The sequence below is a fragment of the Trichosurus vulpecula genome, chromosome 7 (assembly GCF_011100635.1).
Source record: "Trichosurus vulpecula isolate mTriVul1 chromosome 7, mTriVul1.pri, whole genome shotgun sequence".
Taxonomy (NCBI): Eukaryota; Metazoa; Chordata; class Mammalia; order Diprotodontia; family Phalangeridae; genus Trichosurus; species Trichosurus vulpecula.
Genome location: NC_050579.1, coordinates 8,381,327 through 8,390,011, shown reverse-complemented (window position 1 = coordinate 8,390,011; position 8,685 = coordinate 8,381,327). Strand labels below are relative to the sequence as shown.

The 8,685-nt window shown below is 46.5% G+C and overlaps 1 pseudogene; it reads right to left on the bottom strand.

Moving 5' to 3' along the window:
* Positions 1-3,052, bottom strand: part of LOC118858176 — a 15,963-nt pseudogene extending 12,911 nt beyond the window's left edge.
* Between the last annotated feature and the right edge of the window lie 5,633 nt (positions 3,053-8,685).

Here is an 8,685-nt window from a genome sequence, read left to right as displayed (position 1 = left end):
AACTTGACCTTAGTTTTTCATTGGGGTATGACTGCTTGTAGACTAAAGAGTTCTATGTTCCATGTTTGGGGGGCGGTGCCAGCTCTGCCACACCAGCACTCCTCCTTCCCCAAGAACCCCCAACCCGAACTGGGCTTAGATCTTCAGCAGGCTGTGCACCCCTGCTCTGATCCGCCACTTAATTCCTCCCACCAGGTGGGCCTGGAGCCAGAAGCAGCAACAGCCATAGCTGCCCCACCTCCACTGCCCCCGGGGCTGGAAGCTGAACTGCTAACTCCTTCCACTCCCGCAGCTTTTCCCACTAACCTTCTCTGCAGTCTTTGGTGTTTGTGGGTTGAGAAGTCTCATAACTGCCGCAGCTCACTGATTGAGGGCGCTAGGGCATCCTCTGACCGGTTGCTGGTCTTGTTGGTCCACGCCGCTCAGGCTGGGCTCTGCTCCATGCTGTTCCCAGCTCCCAGCTCCCAGCTCCCAGCTCCGTGTATGATAGACCTCACTCAGACACCATCCAGGCTGTCCTGGGCTGGAGCCCTGCTTCCCTCTGCTGTTTTGTGGGTTCTGCCATTCTAGAATTGTTTCAGAGCCATTTTTTATAAGTTTTTGGAGGGACTCGGTATGGAGCTCACTCTATTCCCTGCTTACCAGCCACCATCTTGCCTCCTCCATGCTTATTGATTTGACCTGACATCACCTCGAGAGCCCAGTACAATGCCTTGTACAGAGTAGAGAGTTAATAAATACCATTTGGATGAACAATCTACAAGTTGCTGACTGGCCACTCCACTCCTTCATCACATGTGGTGCCATACTAAGCACTTCTCTGTTACCATCTCTTACATCCTCATCTCCCCTCTCCCACAGAGACAGTAGTATAATCACCACAGAGACCCTGGACAGAGGCTCAGGAAACTGTCCCCCACACACTTTGTGATCTTGGCTAAGTCACTGAATGTCTCCAGCTCTCAGTGGCCTCATCTGAAAAACCGGATGTTCAATTAGATCTACTGGAAGATTTCTTTCTAGTCTTGAACCTTGAATGTACATTGAAGCATTCTTTTTTACTGTCTTTTTCTCTTGTGGGTTTTCTTTTGCAAGATGACTACTATGGAAATACATTTTCTGTGACTTCACATGTGTAGCTGCTGTCATATTGCTTGACTGCTCAAGAAGTGAGAAGAAAGGAGATAATTTGGAAATCAAATTTTTAGATAAAGAATGTTAAAAATTTGTTAATATATAATTGGGAGCTATGTGAAAAAATAAATAAAAATATATAAATAAAGATTTTTTTCTTTTTAAACTTTTAGGATTGGTCCCATCTTGCCTCCCCAAATTGATCTCCTGTTCTTCTCAACACAAACCTTTTCCCCAAGGATCATTTATCTAGAGTTGGAATAGATATCTAGTCCAATTCCCTCTTTGTGGAGATGAGGAAACTGAAGCCCCAAGAGAAATGACTTACCCAAGGTCACTCAGAAAGTAGCAGAGCTGGGATTAGAAACTAGGTCATAGTTCTCAAGAGAATAGATAGAAAGAGAATCAGGAGGGACCTCAGAGAGCAGCAAGCCCCAGTGCCTCATTTGGCACTTAAGGAAAATGAGAACCAGGAAGGAAACGCGACTTCCTCAGGTCACTCAGAAAGTGTGTAGTAGGGATGGAACATGGACGTGGATCCTGCAATTCACGGCTTATACTATTCCATTCCTTTCTTCATTCCATCATTCCTTCCTCCCTATTTTCTTCTTTCCTTCCTTCCTACCTTCCTTTCTTACTTTCTTCCTTCTTTCCTCCCTCCCTCCCTTCTTTCCTTCCCTCCTTTCTTTTTACCTTCATTCCTCCCTTTCTTCATCACTTCCTCCTTTCTGTCTTTCTTTCCTTCTTTCCTTCCTTCCTGCTCCCCCACTCCCGCTCCCAGACAATGTCCTAGTTGTTCCCTTAGTTGGAAATTCCACCCCCTTCTCTATTGGAATAGAGTCAGTCAGTCTGTCCCCTGAGTCAGCAAACATGCACAAATTCAGGGGACCAGCATCTCCTCTGTCCAGAGCAACAACTGTGTGATTGGCTGAATCAGTGATGGGGAAAGGGGCCATCCACTAATTCATTTCAATGCATGTAAGTTCCAGTCAACAAGCATTAACCAGACATCCATTGCTGGCAGGGCCTAGGCAGGGGTAGGAGATAGAAGAGCACAAGAAAGCAAAAATGACAAACCTGTTCCAGTCTTTTCCTTTGTTTGCAGTTTATTCCTCCAATGAAGGCCATGTTGGGCATGATGGGCCTGGGATACTCAAACACAAAATCATATCACAACAGCCAAATGGATCCTTGTCCATAGAGGGTTGGCAGTTTCACCTCTCTCTTTAGGAAGTCAGCAGCAATCTCTAGGTATTATGTGTACAAGTCCTTAAAGACTCTCTAAATCATTCACCAGGAAGTTAATCACTCTCTGGTAGAAGGTCATGTGGTGAGAAAAGGCAGTGTAGCACCTGGGGATGAAAGACACAGGGTTGGGGCTCCTGCTGACTGTGTGCTCCAAAGCACAGAGAAAGCCTTGGAAAAAGTATACAGAAGGTATGGACAGATGCTCGGCCAGGATCATCCCACATGGCAATACTTGGTCTGTGAAGAGGGTGTCAAATTGGCTTTCTTCGAGGCATCTGATGGTCTCATGGTCTTTCAGCAGGCTGTCACAGTTGAGGAGGAACATGTCAATGAGAAGCCAGTTATTCCAATACTCAGCTCAGGCTGTGCTCAGGAAAGACCTCTCTGCAAAGAGATTGTGGCTAAATATCTGGAAACGCTTCTCCAATTCATCCTGTGGGTAGAAGACTGGGTAGAGTTTTCTTTTGTAGAATTTTGTTTCTTTAAGGATCAAATTGACTTCGGGCACCACAATTTCATGCCCCTTTTTACTGAGCTCTTCAATCACATCCCACATGCTGAGCCAGTGACTTCCATCTTGAGGGAAAACCAGGAGTTTCTTATTTTCAGCCATGCCCCAGAATGTTAAGAAGAAAAGGTTTCCTACTGCCCAATACCAGGGGAGAAATTGTGAGCCTTCATCTTGTAAATAAAGAAAAATTTCACTTCTCTTTCCACAAAACTCTGGAGGAGTTTTTGTCTCCAAGCAGACCTAAGTCCACAGATTAATGTTTATCTTTCACTGAGCATGCAGAGTCATGTTGTAAACCTGGTCCTTGCTTGAAAAGATGCCTGCCTAATTTCAACACCCACATAGACTGTAGATCAGCCTTCACTTCCAGGAGACCCAATCACAGGGATCTGCCCTCAGCAACACCTTGCATAGTCCTTTTATGGTTAAAGATACTTATACAGTGTGTGTGACAAGTTTGCAACGGACATAAAAGTAGGTGAAGCAGTTAATATGTTGGATGACGACCAAATTCAAGCAGACTTCCAAGGGCTGAAAGAATGGTCTGTCTAATTTCAAAATATAATATTCAAGAGATATAAATCTCAAGTCTTATAACCCTTGGTCTAAAAACTCAGCAGCACAAGTACAACTTAGAAGAGACTTGGCTTTAAAAAGGATGTTTGTCTTAGAGGACCTCAAACTCAATGAGTGTCAACCATGGGAAGCAGAGGCAAAGTAATGAAACATAACTTCTCTCAATGAACAAGAGTATACAGTTGCAGTTAGAGGAAGCTAAGAGCCTCTTTTTCTGTTGCCTTGATCTCACCATGTTCTGCAGTATCATGTCCAGTTCTGGGTACCATACTTTTAGTGGTCTTTTAATTTGTTTTTTTTAGTATTTTGATACCTTGAATTTCAGTACACTTCACTTTTTTCACACATTTCAGAATATGATTTGAGAAGTGAGGGCTCCATAGGCTTCCCTAGATTATCACCTAAGAGATCTAGGACTCCAAAAGAGTGAAGAACTCTAGGTCCAGGGGATGGTGAACAGCATCTCAAAGGATCAAGAAACCATGTCACAGAAGGAAGGAGACCCTCAATGAAATGTAGCTGTTATCCTGGTGAAGAAATACCTTGGAGGACTAGAGGCTGAAAGAAGCAGCTCATTTGGCCAACCTGCCTGACAAACAGCTCCTCCCACTCCCCTCAGGATCCCAATCCAGTGAGCAGGACATGGTGGCCATCATCAAAGATCTGAAGAGCTGCCATGTGAAAGAGATTTCTAGAGTTCATCCATGAGTCTCCAAAAGGTAGAACTGAGACGAATGGATGAATGGTCCTGAGGGAGATCATGGCATCACTGGATTCTAGATGGAGAATAATAAGGGACCTCAGAGTACATCTGTGTTCACTTTACAGAGAAGGTAAGAGAGACTCGGGAGGTTTACATCTCTTCTGAGCCTAGAAAGCACCTGACTTCTCTCCACAAAACAGTTCTGGAGTAATCATGGCTTGATGTCACCCTCCCCTTTCTGGTTTAAACAATAACCCTGCCAGACAGCTGGGACAGGTGTTTGACAAATATGTAGATCAAGGCTCAAGCCAGTTCAGTTACTTGTCCAATGTCACACAGCCTCTTAGATATGCTCCTTCTATCCTCATGTAGCCACCACCCTAATTCAGACTCTCATACCCGTTCACTGGGAATATGGAAAAACTCTCTAAAACAGACATATCGTGGAACGAGGGATAGTGCCCTGGACCTGGAGTCAGAAACATCTGAATTAAAATCTGGCCACAAACAGAGTGTTACAGATACAAGACGATTTGTTCTAGTACTCTTTTCCTGTGAATCCCCTTGAAAAAGATGTGAGTAAGGGAATAATAACCAACTTCTACAGAGTATTGTCTAGGCAAGCACAAGGATCAACATCGGCCTTCCCCAGAAGGGTCTCTGGGAGGGAGTCAGCAAAGGAAAGGGAACTGGAACATCCAGCAGGTGGTAGTAGTGAGCTATATCTTCACCTGAGTTGGACAAAGGAACCACATCCCAAGGGACAATTCTTAGGGATATCAGATATGACCCCTGTTCCAGAGAGATGGTACCAAAGGCCCTGGGTTCATATCCTGTTCTTGTGTGATTTTGGCTCCCTTTCTTTGTGCCTCAGTTTCTTCACCTGTAAGATGAGGAGACTGAGTGAGAAAGCTCCTAAGGTCCCTCCCGCTGGGCATTTGGGAGAGTGCCCTCATCCCCACATCTCTCCAGTGGGGGTGGTGACCCAAAGAAAGGAAACCCAGAGACTGTTCCAGAGGGCTGAACAGCGACGATGAAGTGGGATAATCCATAGGACAGCTAACAACACCGGGAGATGAGGAGATTAGGGGCCAGATGGCTCCTCACTAGTCTGGGCTTGCTCATGGCTCAGCACAGGTGTCGGATCCCACGTCTCTGTTGGCTTGTTCTCAGCCCCACTCGTCCTTCCCATGACTTCGGCTGCTGGCCCCAATGGAGCCCAAAGGGTGCTTGCATGGAGGCCCCGGGGCTGATTCTTTTGTGGCCCATTTTGGAATTTTTCCAGTAAACATGGCACCAAGAAAAGTAAAGCTCTGCTGCTCAAAGTCCTAAGTCCATCCCTACCCAGAAAACCCAGCTATGGAAAATGACAGCCTTTGAAGGCTTTGGAAGGAGAAGCCTGTTTTTACTGGACTTAAATTAGCTCATCTCTATTAAATCATTCCAATAAGAACCTACTATGAAAAGCAGGATACACCTTGCAGAGTGAAGAAAGGGAGAAAGGTGTGGGTTCAACCCACCCCACCTCAGAGTGGCTGTATCAACAATGCTCAGTACCACTGGGCAGATGAGCAGCCCTCAGTGCCCCAGGGCCACTCCCTAAGACTCTAAGGGGCAGAACAGATGCCTTTCTGTGTTAGTTGGACTTTTCCCACCAGTCCGGGGCATCTGGCAGCAAGCTCTTCCTTCTGAGGTTCATCTGTAAGACTGGTAGAGAAGAGGGTTGGACTCTCATGTGTGGTCCTGAGTGTTGGACACTGGGGACACAATGAGGAAACTCTGCCCTCAAGGGGCTTCTGTTCTACTATACCCAGAGTGATGTCCAGAGGGAGGATCAGGAAAACCTCTGGAGGGCAGAGTAGCAGGCAACATGGCTAAGACCAGGGGACAGAGAGTCTAGAGCTGGGCCAGCTAGTGAGGCCAGAGGGGGTCAGGATCAGAGCTGGGTGGATAGCAATGTTCAATGATAGCCATCTTCCTGGCTGGATTGTAGCTGGGGACATCAGAATGTCCTGCTTGGTCCCCCTTTCATGATGCAGAAGGAACTTGGCTTTACAAAGGCCGAGTCAGGGTAGTCCACGATCTGGGAGGGCCCCCTGGCATGCAAGGCATCTTGTACACTCATGCCTGAGGATGGGCCAGTCAGGCTAAGTTCAGAGAGCCCCAGCCACCCACAAGGACCATTTGCTAAGGTATTGAAGGATCAGTGAAGCAGCACAGTGGCTTCAAAGAATAGGGTTCAAACCCTGTTTCAGATTCATTCTGACTAGTCACCCTGGGCAAGACCCAGGTGTAATCCTCAGCTCTCCCTGCTAGGCCCAGATGCTTGCGAGAGGTCTTTTGTGCAGTCCCAATGACCGAATGAGGCAGCACTCTGCCTCCCACTCTCTAGCAAACACACCGCCAAGACTCAGGGTGCAGAGCTGGCCTGGGAAGCTCCTGGCTTAGTCTGTCGACCCCAGAGCTTCGTTTCCTAATCAGTTCCCTGAGTCTCTGAGGAAGGCACCGTCCACAGACCAACAAAAGACCTTCTTCAGGTTTGCATTTGGCAGCCCTGCTCTGGAAGCTTCACAGATCAGACAACAAGCTTCTCCAGGAACTTAGTCAGGCTATTATCATCATTTCTGGATTTAGGGGAAGTCCCACACCCTGAAGAAGGCTGCGTGAATGATACCATCCTCAAAGAGGCCAGAGACAGGAAGAAAGGCCTAGATATACAGCCAGTTGCCTGTACTGAGGATAGAGATCCAGCCTTGGAATCTGGAGGACCTCAGTTCAAATCCGGCCTCAGACACTTACTAGCTGTGTGACCCTGGGCAAGTCACTGGACCTCTCTCTACCTCAGTTTCCACATCTGTAAAATGGCCATAATAATAACACCTCCCTCCTGGGCTGTCATGAGGCTTAAGTGACAGAATAGACAAGAAGCACTTAGCACAGTGCCTGGCACATAGCAGGTGCTGATAGAAATGGTACCTATTCTTATTATTACTATTAATGGGAGAATGTGGGGCCAGAGGACCTGAGCTCTAGTCCTTTGTGACCTTCAACCAGGCTCTTTGTAGGTGCTTAATAAATGTCTATTGATTGATTGACTGCAAACCTTAAAGTACTGTGTAGATGCTCACTATTATAGGTTGGTCCTGGAGGGAAGCAGAGAAAATGGACCTCTCTGCCCTTATTGCAGAGGTGGGGGCTTATGGATGCCAGACAATGTACACACTGTCGGCTATGGTCTATATCAGGGCTGTCCAGAATATGGCCCATGGGCCACATGCAGCCTGCAGTGCGATTTTATGCGGCCCACCTGTGGGTTTCAATCTTCACGAGTGAAAAAATAAAATAATAATTTGCATGGAATGTGTATTAGATTTTTAATTCCATCACTAATAAATATCCTCATTGATGTTCATTTTCTTTGGGGTTTTTAAGCAGCATTACAGATGGAACATATCGCATGGAATTTTCAGTCATTCTGTGAGATGCATTCCTTCTATACAATGCAGACTAGTCAGTTTGCACCTACCTTTGTGCTGTTGTGTCGTTGCTTTGTTGTTTTGTGTTTGCTTTCACGCTTTGTGCCTTTGCCCGTCATGTTGATGACACACATTCTCCCATTTTCTATTAGTGTACTGTATGTGACCCTCAAACAATTATTTTATTTTAATGAGGTCCTAAGATAACCTAAGGTTGGACAGCCCTGGTCTTCATATTGGTTTATTTAGCTGCACTGCTTCTCTGCGCTGCCTCCCCCCCCCCCCCGCCATTTTGTGTTGTTTTAAGGGATGGTTCCCTGACGAGGGGAAGAGGAAGGGATATATTGAGAAAGGAAATAGTATGTAAGAACAAAAAGTATCAGCAAAAAGACAAAAATTTAAGTCCCCTCAGATCAACTATTTCAAGGAAAATTCAGTTGAGAAGGTGGGTTGGGAGGGACTTTGGACTTTCCAAAACAAGACCCAGTGAGAAGAAAAAGGAGATGCTCCAGAGCTAGGCCACTGTGGTGGGCCTGGGTAGGCAGGGTTGGGGGGGCAGTGGGGGCAGGGCAGCAGGGACAGGGAGGGGTAGTCCCAGGCTAGGCAGGATTTCTTGGGTGGGGATGGCCAAAAAGGAGAAGAGAGTGGGAAGAAATCACTCCCCTCTTGGCTTCCTATTTGAAACAAATATTCATTTGCTAACTACAAGTGAATCTCAATCATTTCTACCTGTAGAAGGAGCCTCCCCAGACATCTCCATTCAGGTCATCTTCACTTGAGCCATCCCCTACACTCCTCCCCTACTCTGTCATGTGTATGTCCCCACTATAATGGAAGCACCTTGAGGGCCAGGACTGAGTTGCTTGTTTTCTTTATGTCCTCAGTGCATAGTTTCTCTCTCTCTCTCTCTCTCTCTCTCTCTCTCTCTCTCTCTCTCTCTCTCTCTCTCTCTCTCTCTCTCTCTCTCTCTCTCCCTCTCTGTCTCCCTGTCTCTCTGTCTCTCTCTCTCTGTCTCTTTCTCTTTCTCTCTCTTTCTC